Source organism: Bison bison, unplaced genomic scaffold, assembly GCF_000754665.1.
Source record: "Bison bison bison isolate TAMUID 2011002044 unplaced genomic scaffold, Bison_UMD1.0 scf7180017862979, whole genome shotgun sequence".
Classification (NCBI taxonomy): Eukaryota; Metazoa; Chordata; class Mammalia; order Artiodactyla; family Bovidae; genus Bison; species Bison bison.
This window is the reverse complement of record NW_011493551.1, coordinates 2,663,989-2,670,826: the sequence shown is the minus strand read 5'-3', so window position 1 is coordinate 2,670,826 and position 6,838 is coordinate 2,663,989. Positions and strand designations below refer to the sequence as shown.

The following is a 6,838-nucleotide window of genomic DNA, read 5'->3' as shown; positions in this document are numbered from 1 at the left end:
CATGGAGGCTTTGATGGGGCAGGAGGCCGAGCTTGGGGGCATGCCCAGCAATGCAGCGCGCTTTTTCGCAGCATAGTAGTTGAGAGTCTTGGTTAGTCCCGTTTCTGCAGAAACCAACTCAAGAATCCAAAGTCATCCCCGCCCTGGATAGGAGCCTACCAGAGTGGCGGGGGAAAGTGGCCTGGGGTTGGTGTGGGAGGGTCACTTTTTTCCCTCGGGGAATGACTAATGAATATTGCTGCTGGTGGTGCTATGGGGGTACACCTAGTGTGGCTATTCTGTGTCCCAGGAGGTGCTTCAGCTCTCTAGGCAAGACATTTTCTTCAGTCACACTTGGAGTGTCTTCTGGGATGGGTGCTAGACTTCCCAAGTGAAGCCAGATGAAAAAGGAAAGGAAGCAGGTTCCAGCGATAGGGAATAAGTCTGTAGTGCTGTTTTGAATCGGGGGGAACTCTAGTGGGAAGAGAACGCTACAGGAGGGAGATTTTTTTTGACCCTGATGACTTGGGCTGCAGCTACCCAAGACTGAATTGGAGCAAATTCAGAGTCACCCTGTACCTCTCTCTCAGCCACAAGGGAGGGGAGATGGAGAATGGAAAAGTGGGAATATGGCGGTTGTTCCAATATGGCCCTTGAGGAAGCATTTGCTCTCCATCTGACTTAAGAACATGTTATTGGCAGCAGGTCCTAAAGTCCATTTAAGAGGCAACAAAGGGAGTTTAAGGTCTAGATGCTGGCACAGTGGGCCACAAATAGAATATTCTGGTTTACATTTGGTGCTAATGGTCTCTGGAGAAGGTCAAAAGTAGGCGGTCAGCCTGGAGATCTTTTAGCAGGGCTCTGGATTCATACCCCCAAACCTAGCTCCGTCCTCTGCCCACAGTCAACATTTTTCTTCTGCATTTCCCCAGACCTTCTCACCACTGGGGATTTGTACAGCGAAATACCTGCTTGTTGCTCTTTCTTCTCTTTTCTCCATCTGGGCTGCACCTGCTATTCCGAACCCTGATGTTTATTACTCTGCACCTTGATGTTTGGTTAACATGTACTATCACAGCACAGTAGTGCCCTATGAATGTGTGGGCCAACGGTCTATGTAATTCTAGAAAGTGAAATATATTCTTAAGCGAGCAGGACTGCAGACCAGGAAGGCAGGCCTATTAAACAGCTTGTGACAGACCTGTTCTCAATCTTGCAGCCTGCTTAGGCAATGGAAGCTGCCCAGCAAGCTCCTTGGCGCCCAGTAGGGGGCGCCAAAGGCACCCAGCTCAGGACCACTGACTTACTCACTTCTTGCCCTTCACTGGCCATAGTAACTTAATGCTTTAAGCAAGCTCAGGCCTTTAACCGTCACCTTCTTGATTGGAACCCTTCTACCACGTACTTCCTGGACTTCAGGTGGTCCTGTGATCTCAGGTGCAAGGAGATAGATACAAGTGCAGCATTCCAAGGAAATAGAGCCGGTACCCAGCCCCACCTGCTCTCTGAAATTATCCTTTGTGCTTGGTGCTGGTGCGGTCTTTGAGCTTGTTCAGTATTCATAGAGCCCCAGAATATTAGAGCTAGAAGAAAGGGACCTTGAAGAGCACCTACTCCAAAGCCATCCCATGCGCACACAACTTACAAATGGGAAAACTGAAGCCCAGTCAAGGCAAGCATCTTGCCCAGAGTCACATGGCTGGTGGAAGAGATAGGACTGGGTCCTAGGATTTCCACTCTGCTACTGAGAACTCTCTCTGCTCCCATGACCTGCTTCCTCTTTACTATGGAGATTGATGTGTGTTCTGCACAGTTGTTGATATTGTGTAGTCGCTAAGTTGTCTCCAGCTTTTTTGCAGCCTCGCAGACTGCATATAGCCTGCCAGCCTCTCCTGTCCATGGGATTTCCCAGGGAAAAATACGTGTTCATAATTGCTGACTGAACCGACATTGGTAAATTAATACATCTAATAGCTTGGGGAAAATTTCCTCTGAATCTGTTATACAGACTGAGGAGGCAAGGAATAGATAAAGCTCTTGTAATGTACATGTACGGGTAATAGAAATTTCTAGTTATTCTTTCCCCTTCCTCCATTATCTTGTCTTGTTATTCCAAGTGGTCATGTAGGGAAAAACAATGCAACTCCAGGTTTCTCTCCATGCACTTAGGAATCAGAAGTGCCCAGCCCCTCGAGATGATCTTGGAACCCAAGCCTAGGGCTCTTCCTTCTGCTCAGGAATGCTGGAGTAGGGTCTCTGTCCCATAGTCACACCACTGCCTATGGGACCTCCAGTAGTTGGATCCTGGGTGAAGCGAAGCATTTCCAACCAGTATTTGCCCATTTCCCCATCCTTGCGGCTCCCAGCTCAAGGTCAGAGTGCTGGGATGTTCTATTTTTGCAAAATCCTCATGTGAGGGTTTCTTGGGTGACCTGGAAGATACTACCATTTCCATTGCCCTTTTTCTGTTCTGAGTCTGGCTGTCGACATCTGAGCTGGGCCCTGGGAAGGAGGTTTGCTGAGTGGCCTACGGGCTGGCCCCCTCCTCCGGTGTCCTCTCCTCACCCTGCTCCTTTGCACTGTGCTTGGAGTTTCCCCCAGAGTGTCTGCAGACTTGGCAGTGACCCTCAGGAGGAACCAGTGCTGCCGAGCCAGAACTCCGAGAGGCAGATCCGCTTCTGTCCCTAAGGCTCACCCAAGGGATGCTTGTTGCCAGGGAAGGTGCTTGAGTTTTCTCATCTCCTTCAGGCTCTCAGACAAGTTGTGTCTTTGTCTTCAGGTGGGGGAGGCGGGTGGTAGGATAATGTGGACCACAGAGCCACAGTCCCTTCCTTGAAAGCAGGGTTCTGAGAGCCTGGACTAGGGATTTGTGCCTGCTCCCAGCTCTGTCTGAAGAGTTGTGCCTGCATTCCCAAGGCTTGGATTTTTCTTGGATAAAGCCAGAGGAGTATAATTACATAAAACACAGTGATAGCATGGGATCTCTAGATTTTTGTTTGAATGTGGAAGCGGCGTCAGACATTGAGGAAACAAGAAGTTGCCTCTTACATGAGTCCCACTATAACCTGCTATAACCTGACCCTTATAACCTGCTCTTGCTGGGAAGGCAGCTCAGTAGTGGGAAGGATGCAGGCTTAGAATGTGACTCACCGCTTCCTGTTTAGGAACCTTGGACAAACTGCTTAACCTCTGCATACCTCAGTTTCCTCCTCTGCAAAATGGTGAGGCTGGCAGGCCGTGATGAGGGTAAGATAGTGAACATCAAGGAAGATAGTCTTTAACATGGCTCTGCCTTTGGTGAGATGTAAAGAAGAATAGATGGGAGGGGATAATATTACGGGGTCACTGGGGACTGCGCTGGGTCTTCCTTTTCCCTGTGAAAGAGACCAAACGTCCAGGTCTGCCCGTCAGCCTCTGCTCGCAGCAACATCTGGGCTGTGGACAAGGCCTTCTTGACAGAGCTGCTATCTTCCTTCACCCACACTGGGGCTTTCATTTGGGGGTTCTGCCATGCTTGGGGAAAAGAAATTTTACAGGTCCCAGGATAATTCTGAGTGTGATGGAAGGCCCTGAGCTATTGATTCTAGGAAGGATCTTTGTGCTAGGAGAAGGCTTCCTCGGAGCTCAGTGATTTAGGAGTGCTGACAAGCCCGTGCTCACTGGGCCTCCTGCAGGCTGCAGATACAGGCTTCTGGGCCAGCCAGGGTTCTACGAGGGATTTCTGGGGAGCCTGACTGGTTGCTTAGGGGACATAAACCTGTGAACTCTCCTTAGGAGAAAGCATGAAGTCAATTGGTTCATTATCACACTAGACACCCCCGGACCATGGAGGGCACTTAAGAAATGAGAAGCTAGCAAAGGACAAGGAGGTTGTGTTTGAAAAGTCTATGGAAAGGTGTGAAGGGGTTGGAGAAAAAGACCTTTCTCCACTGAACCACATGATCTTGACCTTATTGATGTCCTTGGGCAGTGAACAGAGGGATTACTGTGCCCATGTGGCAATGTCTGTAGACATTTTTGATTGTGACGGCTGGATCGGGGGTACTGTTGGCATCTAGGGGGTGGAGGCCAGGGATGATGTCAACCATCTTACAGTGCACAGGACAGGCCCCGACAAAGAACTGTCTGGCCTAAAAAAGTCACTAGTGCCAAGTGGAGAAACCCTGGACCACAGCATCACAGCATGGACTCAGAGCGTGTTAGAGGTGGAGGGATTTTAGCAGTATTCTCACCCAGCCCTCCCACTTCACCGCTGAGGACCCTGATGTCCAGAGGTGAAGAGACCAACCAGAATCATGCAGCAAGTGAGTGGCAAAGCTCCTCTGCACCTCAGATCTGCTGTCTCCTAAGAGTGACTTACCCAGACTCTCCCCAGAGTTGTTGTGAAGGTTCAGTGTGAGCTGTGAAAACACTTAGAAAATTCTAAAGAGGTTATTATTAATATTGCTATTATTAAGAACTGGGGAGTTTGGAAAGCTCTATTTCTGGCTATGCCACTGACTCATGGTACGAGTTTGGTGCATCATTCCCCTGCCCCCTAGGCCTCTTGTGTGAGGGCCTGTGGGGTTGGGGGGGGCGGGCGATGGTCTCAGCAAATGACAATTTCATCATGATCAATATCTTCAAAGAAAAGTCCAAAGATCTGCCCCTCAAAAAGCCTAGACACTTTAAAAGAAGATAAAAATTTTCCTTGAAAGAAATCATGTTGACTTCGTAAGAAGAAAAACGTTTGCTTCTTGGAAAAACTCCAGTCCCCGGGCCCTGTGAATTGGTTCCAGCCCAGGAAATCTGATCAACATCCGGAGGAGAAGCTGAGAGCTCCCCAACTGACAAGCGGGCTGGATTTGTCCCCACTCCCTCCAAGACTTCGCCACCCTTTCCTGCTCAGCCCTCTTGGCACAGGGAAGCTCTGCAAGGAACTTGAAGGAGGGGTGGGCAGGTATGTCATTAATTAGTAAAACCTCGTTTACTTAACAGACATATTCTTAAAGATCTCTTCCAAGGGACGTTTTGACATATTACTTTAATTAGCCATAGAAGAATTGAGAGTGCCGAGAGTATAAAATGACCCTTCCTGTGGTTTCCAGTTACTCTTATCTTTGTTTGCACCCAACAAGTACAGTGACAAGGTCACAGGAGTCATTGCAGAGCTAAGAGGTCCTGTTGACTGAGGAAGGGACTGCAGGGACTTCTTCCCTCCTTTACTGCCGCTCCATCTACCTGGAGAGCCTCCCCACTTCGGGAGACTTGCATTGGCATCCCTACCCTCCTTGGGGATAGGCAACATGCCCAGGAACCTGATTCCCTGCCTGGATGGACAGAGGAGCCTTGCAGGGTTCCTGGGAGCAGCCTCAGCTGGTGTTTCTCACAGAAGGCCTGGCCCTGCCCTTGCCTTCCCTGCACTCACGATTGGAGGTAGGAAGTCCCTAGAGGCTCTCCTTAGAGTAGGGTTCTCCAAACATGGAGCCATGGACTGGTACAGTCTGCAGCCTGTTAGGAACCGGGCTGCACAGCTGGAGATGAACGACAGGCATTCGAGTGAAGCTTCATCTGCGGCTCCCCATTGCTCCCATTACTGCTTGAACCTTCTCTCCCTCCGCCACTTGTCCATGGAAGAACTGTCTTCCACAAAACCTGTCCCTGGTACCAAGAAGGTTGGGAACCTCTGCCTTCGAGGACCAAAGCTACACCGTTCCCTGGCCAAATTGGGAGGGTGGACACACACACAGACCTCACCCAGTTCCTGCAGTGAACATGGTGCGCGTCCTGCAAGTCCAGGGCAGGCCAGCCTCCGGAGGTCAGTCCATGTAATGAGACTTGGTGAGCACAAGGGCCCTTTCTCTCGCTTTGCCCCAGGGATGTCATGTTCCCTTGTGCCCTGGTCTCTAAGAACAGACTTTCTTGGAATGGCAATCATGTACCAGTCATCTGAGAAGCTATGTATATCCAAAGAGCCTTTTGCAGGCAGGGAAAGGAGAGTCCCGGAGAAGGAGAAAAGCTGCCTTGCAAGCAGCGGGGGCTGAGACACCATGTCTTTTGTTCTCAAATGCAAATCTAGTGCCTAGCATAGCATTTTGAAGAAGGCAATGGCACCCCACTCCAGTACTCTTGCCTGGAAAATCCCATGGATGGAGGAGCCTGGTAGGCTGCAGTCCATGGGGTCAAGAAGAGTCGGACACAACTGAGTGACTTCACTTTCACTTTTCATTTTCATGCATTGGAGAAGGAAATGGCAACCCACTCCAGTGTTCTTGCCTGGAGAATCCCAGGGATGGGGGAGCCTGGTGGGCTGCCGTCTATGGGGTCGCACAGAGTCAGACACGACTGAAGCAACGCAGCAGCAGCAGCAGCATAGCATTTGGCAGGGGGAGGGGCTCCACAGGTGCTCGGTGGGTGAACTAATGAATGTGTGGATGTAGGAGGCCAGTCTGGAGTAGAGTTGGCCCTTGGTATTAAAGTGAATCTCCAGTCCAGCTTTCTTTCTGGCTCCTTCTTCCCAGAGCTGGCATTTGCCCCAGGGCTCTGTAAACCCACAAAGGTCCTATTGATCAAGCAAGGTCTGAAAGTGAAAGTTGAAGTCATAGCCCTATGGACTATAGCTTGCCATGCCCCGCTATCCATGGAATTCTCCAGGCAAAAATGCTGGAGTGGGTTGCCATTTCCTCCTCCAGGGGATCTTCCCAACCCAGGGACCGAACCTGGGTGTTCTGCATTGCAGGCAGATTCTTCAATGTCTGAGCCACCAGGGAAGCCCCCTCAGGAGCCCACATAGGACCCACACATGACATGGTACCAGCTCTGAGCCTGGATGGGCTGTTTCTCTTCCTCTTCATCTCCTCCAGGTGCTCACCCCCGCCCC

The 6,838-nt window shown here is 50.4% G+C and overlaps 1 protein-coding gene across 2 annotated transcripts in view; it reads left to right on the top strand.

Annotated features, from left to right (window-relative positions):
• CRTAC1 (cartilage acidic protein 1) overlaps positions 1–6,838 on the top strand; it is a 152,074-nt gene that overhangs the window by 656 nt on the left and 144,580 nt on the right. The window lies entirely within an intron of this gene.